This window comes from Centruroides vittatus, unplaced genomic scaffold (genome assembly GCF_030686945.1).
Source record: "Centruroides vittatus isolate TY-2023 unplaced genomic scaffold, ASM3068694v2 contig_879, whole genome shotgun sequence".
Taxonomy (NCBI): Eukaryota; Metazoa; Arthropoda; class Arachnida; order Scorpiones; family Buthidae; genus Centruroides; species Centruroides vittatus.
In genome coordinates this window covers 1,737,118-1,754,117 of record NW_027122571.1, presented here as the reverse complement: position 1 = coordinate 1,754,117, position 17,000 = coordinate 1,737,118, and the positions used below count along the sequence as shown (strand labels likewise).

The window sequence follows — 17,000 nt, the reverse complement described above, 5'->3', positions numbered from 1 at the left end:
GACAAAAAGCTAGCGGGCTGTCAGAACAAGTTGTGGGACACTGTTGCATGGCTTGTCAGCATGTGTACATTAGCTTGTCAAGCAAACGCCACAAGCAACACGCTAAAGTGCAGGAGAAGCTCCGCAGTCTCAAGGTTCTTCTCACATGAGATTGATCCAAGAATGACTAACGTCTTGTATGGCAGAGAACACACTTAAACATGGAGGTGAACCTTTACAAATTCGTGCGCACCACCTCGAATTTAAAGAGCCTGCTGCCGATAGTTCGATATTAATGAAAATTTTGTGTCTATGACAAATGGAGAAAGGTGTTATTTATCAAACACGCCATTATAATCTATTTAAGTAGAGACGAGATGGTGAGAGATGGAGTGAGCAGTTTAGAAGTTTATTGTTCTCCTAACGCTTCAATTTTTTTTATTAGTCGATGTAAAAAGAAAAATGACAAGTAGATCATTCCCCAAATTTATGGTTTCTTTTTATATCGATTTACTTTTCGAAATTTTTAAAATTCCTAGAAAGAAAAATATGTAAATTACTATAATATTATGCAGAAAATTGAATTCGAAACAACACAAACGAGATAAATGATCGTAAGAAACAGCTAATCCCTTAATAAGAATTTAAGAAAAATAAAACTTAAATTAATTGAAAGAAAGAAAAATATTTTATTTTACAATAATTATTTTGAAGAGCGTACAACGAAAAATCTTCCAAACATATCTAATGATTTGCATAACTACTACTTAATTAATTTACTTATTAAGGTATACATTTTAAATATATCGCCAATTATTTCATACATTTATAGGCCTATATATATATTGTATAATATTAACTATAGGCTGTATATTTTTTAAATTTATAAACAATAAACTATAAAAAAATATACTATACACAATGCTAGAAAGATATAATTCCTCTTATCAATAATTAGAAATGTGATCCTGATTGAGAAACTTTGGTTAATTTGGAGAAGAAGAAGAATATCTGACTCTAAGAGATGGAAATATATATATATATATATAAAATAGCACTAAAGCACGAAATAAAAACAGGGGGGAATAAAGGCAAGTAACAGGAATAAAGAATCATAAAAGTTAAATACTATAATTTAGCAGAAGAAACTATAATAAACAATTAGATAATAATGGAAGGAAACGGAAATTAACCGCAAGAAATGCCGACAAATGCTCTGTATCAGGCTAATTGCCTGATACAGAGAAATAACAGCAGTAGACATAATAGTTGAGCTCAGGTGAATTTGTTGATCCATAAAATAACTTTATAAAGAATATAAACAAATCCCTGGTACAGTATATTATATCACTCCAATAAATACTCCTTTAATACTTTAAGATTGAAGAGAATATATTTCGAAATTATCGCTTCGTAAACAGAATTTAGAAGTTTACTTAAATTCTTACAGGTGAAGACTATTCATCATATTGATTATGTTATTATAGAGCGAAGACGTTAGAAAACGACAACAAAAATCAATTTATTTATAAGCGATCTGCATTTTATTTACCGAAAAATGAGGAAGAAACAATTACTACCTAAGCTCATTTAATTGATTCGAATTTTTATCTTAATTAATAAAATTTAAATAGTTCTATATTATCACAAAATACTTATATAAAATCATTTATAATTTAAATTAATTATTTTAAAAAAAACCTATTTATTAAGTCTCTCGAGTGTGCAAGATGACAAATACGGTTACAAATAGAATCTATCCGTATATAAGGGCCTATACTCAGGCCACCCTGCTTACGTAGGCCTTTACTGTGCATACGTGTAAAATTTGATTTAAATACATATTTCAAGCGCATTTAATTTTTTAAATTATTTATTTAATAATTAAAGTGTAGGATCTGATATTGTATATTTGAATAGAGATAGCAATTTAAAAGAATGAACAGAAGCTATAATTAAAATCTGAATGGTAATAAATATTATGATTTATAATATCAGATTATAATACATAGTAACGTATAGTAACAATGACAGATATCATTTATCAAATATCTTGTTTACGTAGAAAATATATTTGTGAATACTTAAAATTATAAGCAATATTTTTTAGGTAAGAAGAATTACGTTTATAATTATTTCTTTAAAGATCGTGTTATTAATATAATAAGAAAATAGGGCAAAACTTGTCAAATTTTTCTTCATTTTTTTTCCTCTAATTTTAACAAATCTTTGGCGCTTCAAATTTTTAATTAATTAATTGAGAACCGAAGAAAAAGTATATTTAAAGTTAGATTTAATTGAATACCATTATGACCCTTAAAATAAGTAGCGTAATAGAAAGTTGAGAAATTTCGATTAGAGAAGAAGAAGAAGAAGAAGAAAAAGAACAAAAAGGTTCAACGAATTAATTTCGTAAAGGTAAATGAAGTGATCTTTTGACATTTGTAGAATGCAAAGGATTATTTGATACCGTAAAGGCTACTGCTTTTAAATTAAGTCGACGAATGAGAATTTTAGTTACCGAAGACCGAGTGAAAGGTCAATTTCCTGTTCACGACTTCTATGGTCATTTATAATTTAAAATAATTCACTTCTACAGTTATACGGACATTGTATAATTAATGCTAGACACTTATATATAATGCATTATTATATTCTAACTGATACTGTTTACGGAGTGTTGATACAGGATTTTATATAAAAAAGTATAGGTACAAATAATTCTTTTATTTAATTATTATATTTTCTTTCTTATAATTGTCTATATACATGTATATTTAAAATAATAATAATAATAATAAGTTTCTCTCATACAAAACTGATAAAAACATGATCAAGATGCAATTTATTTTTTACAACAGTTTACTTACGTTTGGGCCACCCCGTACAAATTTATTTAAATAACACTGTGTGTGTGTATTACATATAATAAATATGTAATTGTATAGCGTTTATAGTTTATATACTATTTTTAATTTAATAAAAACAAAATTTTTTACCATTAATGTTATTGTCTCGAGGATTACGCCCGAGCGATGACTCACACTTATTATAATATGTAAATAAAAAAAAATATCCTTGTAATTTAGCACTAAACGAAAGATAATATCTTGATTTTTTCTAACAGAAATGATAAAAAATTCAGTTGTTATACCGAAGAAATAAAATAAAACAATGTCATTAGGACAGATTCTTCTGACATTATTCCAAAACAAATAAAAGAATAGAAAAAATTATAAAATATTTATTACTGTAGTTACACGACTATAAATTTTATATAACAAATACTTAAATTATTATTATTATTTTAAAAAAAATCACTTCGAGTTTTTTTTATATTAAATTAATTTTTTAAGACAAAGAAACTTAAATTATTTCTCCCCTCCCCAAATTCATTATTTCTAATTACCTCAGAATTGTTTCTGTATTTATAACCGCATCCGTATGAAAAGAAATTTCTCAAATAGAATTATTTTAATAATAAATATAAATAAAACAGAAACTGAATTAATTTTTTTTCGAAAAGTTAAATTGCGATTAATTTGCGTAGGCGTAAACTTGAAGTTTAAATTTTACCAGCTTAGTTTTGTATACGGATTGAATTTATTTCGTAACAAGTTACTTAAAACCTATTGTTTTAAAAGAGTTTTTCCCCTTAGTTTCAATCGACTAGACTAGAGTTATCTTAAAATGTAATTCCCTTCCTCGGGGTGTAATTTTAACCGAGCATGATTTATTCTTTCTTTCGTATTGATGTTTATTTCCGAAGCGAGAATAGGGGAAAAATATGCGTTAAATAATAATTTAATTTGCATAAGAAGAGTCCAAAACAGAAAAGATGCTTCTCTGGAAAGGAATTTTTACAGTTTAACTCATCAAAATATGGCATATGTAGAAAGAAGTGATTAATTAAAGATCCGGGTTCGAGTTCATTTAACATCTGTTAGTAATTGTGTAGGTTGATGAATATAATCGACAACAGATAGTACTTAAGCTTCGTAACATAAATTATTTTTTTTCGCTCTACTTTTTCTGAACTCAATGTAAATGCGAGATTAAAAAGAAAAGAATTCAAAGCGTAACTTGGAATATTTTAATGGTTTCAAATGAGAATAATACAGCGTAAATGATTTTAAAACTTAAAAATAAATGATAAAAGTATCTTGTTACGTCATTTTCTATAATATAATACAGTGGAAGAATGGAGTTACATGGAGGAATTTGCAAAAAAGTGAAGTGTTTCGAGTCGCCCAGTTGAGACTTGTGTAAGAGAAACCTTGTGAAATGTCGATAAGAACAGCCATTTGTGTGTATTGTGCACTGCTTGTGATGTACTTTATGTAAAAGGATGTTGAGCGAGTAAGTTGACACCTCGATGCAACAAGTCTGCCTTGACCTCTTTTTTCTTTTCTAGTCATTGTAAGTCTTTTAAGATATGCAAGGAGAATGTTTACTTTAAAACTTATTTTTTATAAATTTATTTATATGAATATTCTTTTAAATGGTTATTAAATTTTATCAAAAAATCGAATTAAGAGATGAATAGAACTTTGTTTTATTAATGGTCTTCTATACAATTTGAATGAACATTTGTCAACCGAAACTTCGGTTGTTTGAGAGTTTTAGGAGCTATCATTCTAAGTTAGAGAACATTTACGATTTTATAGATATTATTGCCATTTTAAAATTGATAACGACGATGCTATCACTTGACAGACGATTCCAATGTTGCATTGTAAATGCGTTCTGGCTTTGGCAGTTTATAAATGATGCAATTGGTATTGAAATTCACGAGTCAAGTTGTAACATAGCTTCCAAATATATATATATGTTTTTCCTTGAATAAAGTAGGTGAAGAATAAAGCAAGGAAGACCTACTCTGCTTATATATATATATAGACAGATTTAGATACATTCATAATGGGTCAATAACAGACAAAGCACATAAAATTATATAATCTATGAGATAAATGTGGCTGATAATTTAATCTTAACGTATAGATAAGTATCGCTATATTTTATAAGAAAATTAAAGAGAATGGAATGATTTAATATAAAAAATAAAAGGAAAGAACACAAAGTAGGCAATTTGTTCTACGAATGGTAGAAACTGTACAATTTCTTGTAGATTTAGCTGAATAAGACGATAAAATATAGTATTAAATTTTAGAAAAACTCATAATTCTTCCCTATAAAATATAAATTGTCAAGTTGAAAAGAATTTATTCGAAACGAAAATCGAGATAAAATTGTACAGGCCTATCAAAATAGCCTACAATAGAATACAAATCATCAAAGTTGAAATATCTAACAGCTAAAAGATTAAAGTTGAAATTTTACTTTATAATATAAGTTTAATAATTTAAATTTTTAACCTTCGAACGTTAATTTTAAAAATAACCAGAATGGATATTTTTAGAAGAGATCAATATGAATTTTCGATTTATTTCCAAGAGTCTAGTTGCCGATAAGTCCGTGTTTGAGTCTCAAGTGAAAATGGAGAAATATTAACGCATTTATTACCAAGCAGAAGCGAGGAAAAATACGACGAACAGGAAACATAAATCTGAAAATCAAAGGCAAACAATGGATGATAATCATTGGCGGTAGATTAATGGATAAAAGACAGAAAAATGGTATGACAATACATAATTCTTTTACAACCGAATTGAGAGAAAATTATTATTTTAACGTGATTTTAGGCTATAAGTTTTGATTTTTTCATAATAAACACCTTTTGAAAAATCTATAAAAATACTAAATTGGCCTTCTCACGTAAAGCAGAAAGGAAAACGTGCAACGTCGTCAGGAATTCTACTATTTCGGGATCAGAAAATAAAAAATAAATCAGCATTTTTCACCAAAACCTCTTATTTTTCTCGTATATTTGGTCTATATATATATATGTTTGCAAATTTAAAATCTACTAAATTTTATTATTTCACTTCGTAACAATTTCAACGGACTTTGAACGATTTTTAAATATAGAAGAATCAATTAAAGAGCTCTATATCATTTTTTCCGGAAAAGCATACGGAGATGTCACCGTATTATTAATGGAAACTTAATAAAATTAAGCATGTAGTAGACGATCCACAAGCAATATAAATGGGACATTGGTAGCAACGTCTTAGAGAGTTGATATCAAAAGCAACACTCAATTTAGTTAATGAAAACTAACAAAGACTCCATAAAAGTTTGCAAACTGGCAGGCAAAACGCGGAATGTAAAATGGATTGATTCGATTACTGGAGCGTCTCTTAAGGCGAGCAGACAGGAACACTGTTATAAGTGACATTTTCGATGACCTCATCCTGTACATTCACCAACACTCCGAAGGCGAAAACGCGGGAGAGAGTTTTTTCTTCTTCACTTCACCCTCCAATACGGCTAGGTGATGATCCAATGGAATTAACTTACTTTCTTATTTGATAAATGACTTTCCCAACTTTCGTTGATCGATCATGCATGCTTGTCACAATCGAGACGTCTCCGAGCTTTTTACATTTCTACCGTTCGAATCGTTCTACAAAGTATAAATTCTACAGATAATTTTTTAAAAGTACAATTTATTCTAATTAGCCGGGATATTTTAATAAAAATTTAATGTTGTAGCCGAGAAATGAATATTGGGCAAGAGTAATCGCTACTATAAACGTCAAATTGAGCTTCCTAAAATCTCTCATGATAAGTAGAGTAGTTGGAACAGTTAATGTGCCAAGACGATTAAGCGTATCTTTGTAGATAGCATCTCCATTAGCAAAATACACGATTGTAGCTAACTGGATACATTAAAACGATGAATTCTTTCCCATTCCTAATTGCGGCTCGGACTAACTTAGCTGATAATTATTCTACTCTGAAAATTGGCAATTCATAAAACATGAGGAATCCAACCGAGTTAAAAATCATTCCAAATGTCTTCTACTCCACCGACACGTGGTTCTACTTAAGCTTCTTAGCATCCACACCGCTGAAAGCTGTGTCACATCGGTTCTGTGTAAAATGAAAAATTGTTCTTACGCCTTTATCTCGCCATTCTCATTCCTAAACAGGTTTCGCTATCCAAGTAAAAGTCTTTTGACTCGAGGCCCTTCAAATCTTCCACCTTTATTTTTAAACTCTCCTCGCTAACATGAAATTATAAAGTATTAACTTTATTTTAGCCTAATGTTAAGTCTAACATGTCTAGGAAGTGATCCGAGGTAATGTTAGGTATGGACGTAATACAATCAATTTAAACCTGTCGTTGTTTATTACGTTTCCACGGCTTAATATTACGTTTTTATTGCAATTTAAAAAAAACGACGCATTTTAGCCCAGATTTAAAAATAATTGATATCAATATGTGATAGCGCCTATCGATAATTATAGGCGTTGGCCATAAAAAGAAATATTTTTAAAAGAGCGAGGAAATGTTAATAGAAGGTTTTTCTCTCTATAAGTAATTACTCCATTAAAATCAATAGCAATTGGAAGTTTTCTACGCATAACTACGACTCATGCACTGTTGCCCAGTCTATTCATCATCGTCTCCCAATGTGGCTAATTACGTCACCAAGGTGACGTCAGCGCGACGTCACCGGCCTATCTTGATCGATGATGCAACGTGATACAAAATGCATCCAGATCGGTTTCAGAATTTACATTTTGCATCCAATTTCTCCCTCAATTTTTTTTTCTTTTACTAATGTAAACACGGCTACGCTTACGTTATTTTATAGCTTACTTCCTCGCTCTAATACGAAGTTAAACAATTTTAAAAGCCCCGAAAATATTATCTACGCTTTTAAAGTTATGTAACGTAACAGCACTTACTAAAAATATTCTAAAATGCAATATTGGCATTTTACTTTTTTAGGATTTGTTATAGAAAAATAAAAAAATAAAGTAAACCGATTCGTGTATATTATGTCTACTTCTACGAATTTCATCGCTCTAGTTCTGTTACAGAGACTAAAATAGAAACGTAAACGTTTCTCAAAGTAACATTTAATATATATATATATATATATTAAAACTGTATAATGTTCTTTATAAGCTTAAAATAATCATTAAAAACGGGTAAAATTAATTTGAAAAAACTCGTCGCTTAAATGAATACCCGAAACATAAATACGTAACGTTATCGTAGTAGACACATTACGCGTGTTTCTATTTATCTTCATTTTTCATAGATTCATTAAAGAGGAATGCCAGTATAATAAATTTCTTACTACGAATTCAGTTTTTATTTTTTCGGTCGTCATCTGACATTTGATAGATTAATAATTACGAAAGTATGTTACATAGCCAACCAGTTTTCTTAGCGTAAAGGGGAAACGTAAAGGGGAATAAGATCGCAATTCCTAGCCTATTCCTCTAGGGCCTTCGGATGGAAATGACTTCTTTCTACAGATTTGATTTACTTCTAACAGGTAGATGCCCGAGGTACCATTACGGAGCAACTCACGCCAATCGATACTCGAACAGGTTGAGATGTGCCTGGGGTGATGCCAGACTTTCGTCCAGATGCACATCCTCCGAAAAAAAAAAAAAGGAGAGAGAATAAACCGCAAACATGCTTTGCATTAATAAAAATAAAAAAAAAGTTCAGATGCGAGATACGGATTTCGAGAGTAGGTTGTTATATATGTTGTAGTAGGTAAAGCTACTCTTATTTTTCCGGATTTCTGCCGTTCTCTCTTTTATTGAATAGTTTATTTTTATTCACTAAGACCACGTTAAAGATTTCTTTTAAAAATTCTTTTCGGAATAATCGTCTTATTTTTATGCAGATTCTTGATTCTACAAATAAAAATCTGCAGTAGATTTTTTTAAAAATAAGAATAATTCGACAGTTTTTTTCTTACAGAAATCCTGAGAGTCCTCTCAAAATTTAATTCTCTTTTCGTCGAAAGCTTCCGAAACCGCCGCATCCCGTGGTACTGGGAATTAAATCGTGCACGAGCCTCAACCCGGGTTATTTTAAAACAATTAGAGAGTAGGCAAGTGCTGATTTCTCGCATCCGAATAGACAAACGTTTGAATTAACAGATGAGTAGACAGAAGACAAATGATGCATCGGTCAGCGAACCTGGACCTATAGGTATGACATCACAGGGTAGGTCAGCAAGATCCGAGCCAGACGGCCAGGAACGCAGACGTACAGAAAGTAACCGACTTCTTAGAAGTCGTTGTCTGGCCGACTGGTCAGGCGTGTCCTCTTTCTCCACTCGAACCTCCTTCTCTACATTTAGATTGTGGCCGTCATTCCTCTGGGACGTGTTCCGTAAAGAAATACGAACAAAGATTCCAAAACTTCGTTTTTCTTTTATAAAGACACTTAAGAGAAAAACGACCAGCAAGATTTGTTCGTCTCTCGGGTCTTCTTTACTCGAAATCCAATGGGACTGAAAACAACTCGACTGTGCAACCTACTTTCACATCACACACTTCTTTACCCAATTCTGGAGAATTTGATTATAAATAAGAGTTTTTAAAAAAACATTAATCAATGTTGCAAGTGCTAGAAAAATGGCTTGTCCTCTTGAAGGATTTGATAAACGCCAGACATTCGATACATTAATTCGTCATGGCGAAAAGAGGACAACACTTAACCCAGCACTTTATAACTTCCCACGAGTATAATTCTTTCGACTTGAAGTTGTTAAGATATTTAAGAAATCCTAAAAAAATGCCAAACTGTGTCACAATAGTATGACGCCATTGTCTTAATTCCTAATCTGAGTGACCGTCTTACTAGCTTTTGGAAAAATATGATAATTTTTTAACCGAAAATAAAATACATGCAAACATCCCTCAAATATATTAATGATAGAGGAAAGTCAATATATATTTTCTCAGATGGATAAATTGTATAAACTGAAACAACTTTTTTTATTCTTCCCTCCTACATTAATCATAAAATATAAATGATAAATGTTACAAAAATCATATTTATTTTTATAGCAGAAAAGGGAATTAACTCTGGTTCAAGTTTAAAATTTCAAATGTCATTTTATAACTTAGATATTATTATTTTTAAAACAAAATACCTTAAATAACAATTGCGTTGGTAAAGAAAACTGCGGATAAACTAGAACAACGCGTATTTAGAACAAAATAACTAAATAAATATCTTTCTTCCCGGTTCGAAAGAATTTACATGAAGTTTTACCATCGCTCATCATTGATCTTGAGCAGCTTTACTTGTTCTCTGGGACATGCGCAAAGATCCGGAACCAGACTGGTGACCTCAGAGATGTCTAGACAGTCCAATGGCACGTGCTGTGGTAGTCCAGTGGTGCAAGTCCAGCCGATTTTCTTTCTGGAATGCCGTTTTGCAAGGTCGGGGCTATACATGCGACCTGTCAATGTTAACTAACGTCTGTCTGGGTTACTTTGTTCTCGTCTATTCTTTAGTTACATTGTTCTTGATGAGCTCATTGATCTTGCTAATCCATGCATGATTTTGTTTTAATTTTTGCCCCTCCTCTTTAAATCGCTAAGCGGGGCGACTCATCTCGAGAATAATTTCGCTCTATCAAAACACACAAAACAAATCTCCTACCGACAACTTACTTCCTACAGTTATTTATATTTTTAGCATTTCATTTAAATTTTCCATTAGGTTGCAATCGAGTTTGATGCAAATAAATAAACTATAAAAACTATTCATAATTTAATTTTTTAAAAATTCCTCTTTTCTTCAATATAGAACACATCAGACAAGTCTATATCCAGGATGCCCTAATTTTGGCAGGGCTTAGCCTAATTTACGACTATGCATCGCACACAATAATCAAGTCGTAAATCAATCCTATCCTTTAACCTAAAGTAATATTAGGAAGCTGAGAAGCGGATCAATAAGATGGAGCTTATCTGATCAATAAGACAATTCTCGTCTTAACATCCAATTACTCTAATCCCAGACAGCTGTTTCAACATTTCATCTAAAGTCGATCGGAATAAACAATTAATCGATTGATATCTTTTCGGGGGGGTTATGAGGTCCCGATCCTGTTTTTCCAGCGGCCTATCCGGATTGCTTCGGAAATTATTTAATACCGCACTTTCTAAGTTAATTTTTGTGCATTTAAATCCATTTACAAGTTTCATACTTCATTAAACAGTTCGGGCCATAAAATTCATTTATTTTTCTTTTATTCTTTTAAAACTTTATTCATTAAATATCCCTTTGGCATTACTCTTTTTTATATTTAAACCATTATAAACATATACATATATTCTTTCTTAAATGGGAAAGAAGGCCTCTAACTATCTTTATGTCAAATCTAACAGCATCATAAAACAACTCTTATTTCTACGCTATTTCCTGTAAAAGTTTTCTTTTTGCCGGCTAAAAACCTTTAATTATAAAAAATATATAAGTAATTTAAAGAAAATATTTACGCCTCAATATTATTACAACATTAAGCGAATAAATTATACCGAAATTAATGATTAGAAAAGTTAAATAGAAAAATAAACGATAACTCGTTAACGAGGAAGAAGTTTTATTTATGGATATAAATCTAATTTATTAATGAATACAATATTAATAATCGTAATCTCTTATTAATGATAATGTTAATATTGAGCCTATTTATTATTTAATTTTTATTAAATTGTATTTAGTCGATTAAGTTCGTTTAAAATTCTATAAAACTATAAACGATTTATCAAGCTCTTATATAAGATATAGGCTCTATTATATAAAATACACGTACAAGAAATGCCATGAAATACATCTATATCATATACAGTACAGTACATATATATGAAATGAAAACATAAAAGAAAGCTTGCCTTCTAGAATTTCATATCTTGCCGATTTTTTCTAGTACTGTAATATCTAGATTGAAACATCAATAGAGTTTATTTTCCTGATTAAATTATAGTCTATGCAGCAATAATTAAAAAACTAAAACTATATTCTAACTTTGTTCTAGCCTGCACAATTAAAGATTTCTTTTGAACGATTTAATATATAAAAATGCTTCATCTAACAATTAATAAACATGGATTCGAAGGTATTTAATTCAGAAAATTAAAGTATTCTTTTAAACTATTTCTAAATTAGCAATTACTTTAAAATTTGCGTAAGATAATCCCGTACGTCCTATCGTATTAAAAAAGATTTTTACAGCATCATTTAGTCTAAATAATTTAGAAAATCTTCATATAAAACTAAGTAAAGATATTTATCTAATTTTGGATGTACGTTAATATTATCAATAATTAGTCTAAATACAGTCAATCATGTATAATTTCCTTCTAATTACACATCGTGTAAGACAAAACAAATTATATCTATTACGTAACGGGGTCATTAAACAATCATTATGATTGAATTTAGGGTATAGAAGATATAAAGCCAACGGCATATATCTTTATAATGTGGCCCACCAAACGACTAATTGATAAATGTTAGTAGACGAGAGGTCTGTAACCTATATATATATTCCCGAGTAAAGGTAGAAGAAGAAAGTTGAGCATCCCTGAGAAGAGCTAGAATAGATTTTTAAAAATGAAGAAAAAAGTGAACTAGAAAGCAGGTTAATTAATTTACTTCTTGAAATTTATTATCGGTACATAAATTGATAAAGATAGGCAAGTTATCTTTATTTATTTACCCTATTTCCTCTGACCCAAAGAAACTTAATCAATTTCTTATCTGTGATTTCTTCTCAGATAAGCAAATACAAAATCTCTTTAAAAGTACGATTGTTCTTTTACTAATAAAAGGATGTAATGTTTTTGTTAGAATTAAAAATTTACGAAAGAAAACAGAATAATAAAATAAAGGAAAAACCCATCTACAGAATGGTCACATCAAGTGAACCATGGCTTTTGGGACAGTCACCTGTGCAGCACGAAATTCGATACAAAATTCACGTTCAAAACTTAAGACGAGAAGTGAATAACCAATTTTATGATCAAGACATGAAACCGGTTTTCTAGAAAACCAAAATGTCAAGGTTGAAGATAATTCGATGATCGTTCCGACTACTCAGACACAGAACAAAACGGCCGGAAATCTGAATCTATTGGGGGCATTGGAGTGACATTATTTCGTAACTTATCGATCTGGTTTTGTTTCCCTTTAGAAACGAAGACAAAATGAATATAACAATATTTTAATACATAAAACAGCTTTTACTACAATTGAACATTGTAGATTTCATTCTGGATTCGATTCGTTTACCCTTCTATCGCGTGAAACATAAAAGTTATCGACATGTCTACGAAGGTCGAGCGATGAAATGAAATCTTTTCACTCAAACTCAATTGGAGTTTGGGAAATTACGGAGTTTGGTACGAAGCTCATGAATATTCTTTATTCACGTCGGATATCGGGATAATGAATGCGACGGCGTGAGTCGGTTCAAACCTTTATCAGAATTTTTAATGCGTCTATTCTAAATAAGGAATTGTAATATCATATGCAGTGTCAATAATAGTTTTTTCGGTCGAGCTTAATATTATGTTTAACTGTACTTTTTGTAACGACATTTGCATATGTAATGGTTATGGCGTCCATTCACGCGATGAAGCTGTTTGTAATGTTCTGTATCCCCGCATCTAACACCAGCTTAAAAATAAATCGTTGCACTTCCTCTTACATTTCTCTCTCCGAGGGACCTTGTGTAGAAACCTCAATCACTCCGGACTGGTTTTTTTTATAGAAGTAAATACAGTCTTATATGCGAAGAGGGATTTGCGTTGGCATTGTCTGCCGACTCCAAGTTTGAAATTTCCAGATGTTTCACTTAAAAAAAGAGTTTTTTCCATTAGAGACAGACAAAGTGATTTGTTTTACTTTCATTTTTTTTCTAAAATCAAAATTTTGAACTTTAGCAAAAACTTTCGACCTTTGTTGTATTAAAAATCTCACTCGACAAAAACAAAACAAGTTAGTGTTCTTTTCCCGTCAACACATAAAAATGATATATAAACTCTATTTAATACCGTGCAATTCTAGTTTCGTGAAGGCAATCAGAAAATTTTAGATAATTGAAAAAATGCATAAGTAAATACAATTTGGACATTACCTTTTTCTTGATGAGAACTACTAAATTCGCTGCATTAAATATTAAAGCGCATTAAATGTAAAATAAAATAAAATTTTCATGAGCATCTAGTAATGGTGACGATAAGCGCAATGGAGACCACGCCAGAAATGGCTCCACGTGGCATTTACCATTACGAATCGGGTCACGTGTACCAGAGCACATAGATCGATACCGTCTGGTCAACGTCTAACTGGTTGCGCACACGTGGTTCTCACACGGCACCTTTGACCTTTTTTACCCTTCTTTTTTAAAACGAACATAAATATCGCTAAAAAAAAGTAAATCGTTTTTCAAAGACCTATTGTAAAAGGGGCCATACGACAATCGTAACCATTGAAACAGCTGCAAAATTTAAATAAAAAAGTAATAGACGTTATCCAATTCCCAAGAACAACGGTATTCCACGTGAGGAATGAAGTCAAAATGTCTAATCTGGGCGTTTTTCTAAACTTTTGGCTCACCTGTAGGAACGAGAAGAAAAAAAAAAGGAGTGAAATTTAAGATCGATACCACATTAAGCCGAGAAAAAGTAATGTAAATATTCTAAAAATAAATTAATTAAAGGATTAGCAGACACATGATCTCGGTTACTTTATCGTTTTTAAAAAAATAATATAACTTTTTAAGTGTCAGGTTGAGTTAAAAATAGATATTGGAAGGAAATATACAAAGGGCTAACTTACACATTGGCATGAAAGTAGGCCTTCCATAAAATAGGCATTAAATGGGCTACAACCGGTCAGTAACTTCTAAACTGGTTTTTCTTTTTTACTGATAATTTTATCTAATTTAGTAAACTGCTGTTGACAATTTTCTTAATTTTTCTTTAGTAGAAATATGTAGTTAATTGCGATAAGTATGCAAATACATTATAATTATGTTCGAAATAATTAAAATTGCATCAATAATGATGACTGGAAAGTTAACTTTGTAATACTAATTACTTTTTGTCTGTTAGTTCATTAGTATAAACGTTTGAGTGTTGGACATAGCTTTGAAAGATCTTATCAACTTTTGATCAGCATTAATAATAATTAAAAAAAAAGGAATTTAACTTTATTTTTTAAAGGGTTTTTTTAATATTTATAGCGAATCTTAATGGACGTACATTCGAGTAAACTTTAATATAATGTCATATGTAATTTTTGAGGCCGACAAAATGAGGAAAAAATTAAATGTACCATGACAGAGAAAGTAAAATCTTAATAGCAATATCCGTCCCACTAAAAATAATACAGGACAATGTAAAAATTACACAGAAGTATTTTAAAATCCGAAAGATTTATTTATTAATATTAGTTAAATTATATAAAAATAAGGTCAAGTCTATATAAATTGGGCAACGGCCAAAGAAACGAATTAAAAAGATGGTTTTTAATTGAAGAAAACGAAACAAAAGCGGAACAATTTAAAAAAAAAAAAAAAAAATGCCCAGATTTATAAGAAAAGTAAAACTTTATCATTTTAAAAATTTATTTACAACATCAGTCAATAAGATGATAATTTTTTCGCGAAGACCTAAAAAATAAATTAATTGAATTTTGTTTAAATAAATGAGATCTTTTTTATAAATTAAATAAATAGACTACCGGACAGAAAAAGTGAAATACCGAGAAGGCGTCATTGCTTCAATTTTTCTGTCCAGCAGTGTAGATATATATTTAAAGTTCGATTAAATATGGCAAATAATTTATGTAAACCCGTTAAAAGAAAAAAGATGTATCTAAGCCAATTTTACGAGTAAAGCAGCGCATTCAGCAACTGTGACGGTCGAAATAGATTCGAATGGCAAATGGCTAAAAAGTGAAAATTTCGGTATTGGGACGAAAGACATCAACGAGTCATATGTTTTTTTTTTTTTTTTTTTTTGCATGATTAGCAGATTTTCGGTATTTAAACATCCAAGAATAGTTCAAAAAGAATTTCTTCTAATAACCGATGACGGTATTAGGAGGCTTGCGTCACTCCAGTAGCAGCAGAAGCAGAAGCAGCAGCTACTGTAAATAAACTAAACTCAGATTTCTGGATTCCCAGATAAACATTTAGAAAACGCGTTGTGTTCTATCTGTGTACACCACCCAAGCCCAAAATCAACAAACTTGGTCCAAAATGATTCTTTTAATGCGATCTTTATCTTTATTTACACTGTATTTTCCTATTCCGTTTTAAACCGAAGTTAATACTTGTTTTGTTTCCTCTACAGATAAATTGATATAAAAGGAACGTCGAATGGATTTTTTTTTTTTTGTCTTTAATATTTAATAGAGTTTGATTCGAGTAACAGATTTTAAACCGAAGCAATTATGAAAAGGATTTATTAAAGCTCGATTTTCATGAGTTAAATGATGTAAATCTTCTCATAATCATAGATTTATTATACATTTAAACTGGGTTTAAACTTATGCCGTCATTTAACTAGATTTACATAAGCCTGTTAAGATCAACTCTTACTCAGTTTAGTGCTCGGAAACTGTATAATTTTAACAGTGACTAAGATCTATATATTTGAAAATCGGTATAAACATCATCAAAATAATTCGTTAACTCGCATTATTAGCATATTAAGGTTAATCATATTGCATTTAGAACCTATGAAAACAGATGTTATACGCCAAACATAAACTCGATGAAGCATGAAATAAGCACGATGCTTTGTTAATTTTGACCTAAAATATAATAAAATTAAATATATAATTAGTTAAATACTTAAATAAAATTCAATTGTATTGAGAATATATATATATATATTGATATACACACAAATATTTATTTGCCATTAACCTCAACTTTCGACTCATTAAAATTAATTAAATCTGTATTAAGTAAACTGGATCAAGCGATGAAAAGAAAAAAAAACCGAAACGAGTTTAAGTAAAACTATAAAAGAAATAAATATTAATATTATATATATATAAAGAATATGGATGGATTTAATGAGAAAATCTTTTTTTAATAATGTTTTTT

General features: G+C 30.2%; 1 protein-coding gene across 3 annotated transcripts in view; it reads right to left on the bottom strand.

Moving 5' to 3' along the window:
* Positions 1 to 17,000, bottom strand: part of LOC136983253 (protein muscleblind-like) — a 136,504-nt gene that overhangs the window by 73,487 nt on the left and 46,017 nt on the right. The gene's annotated exons all lie outside the window — the stretch shown is intronic.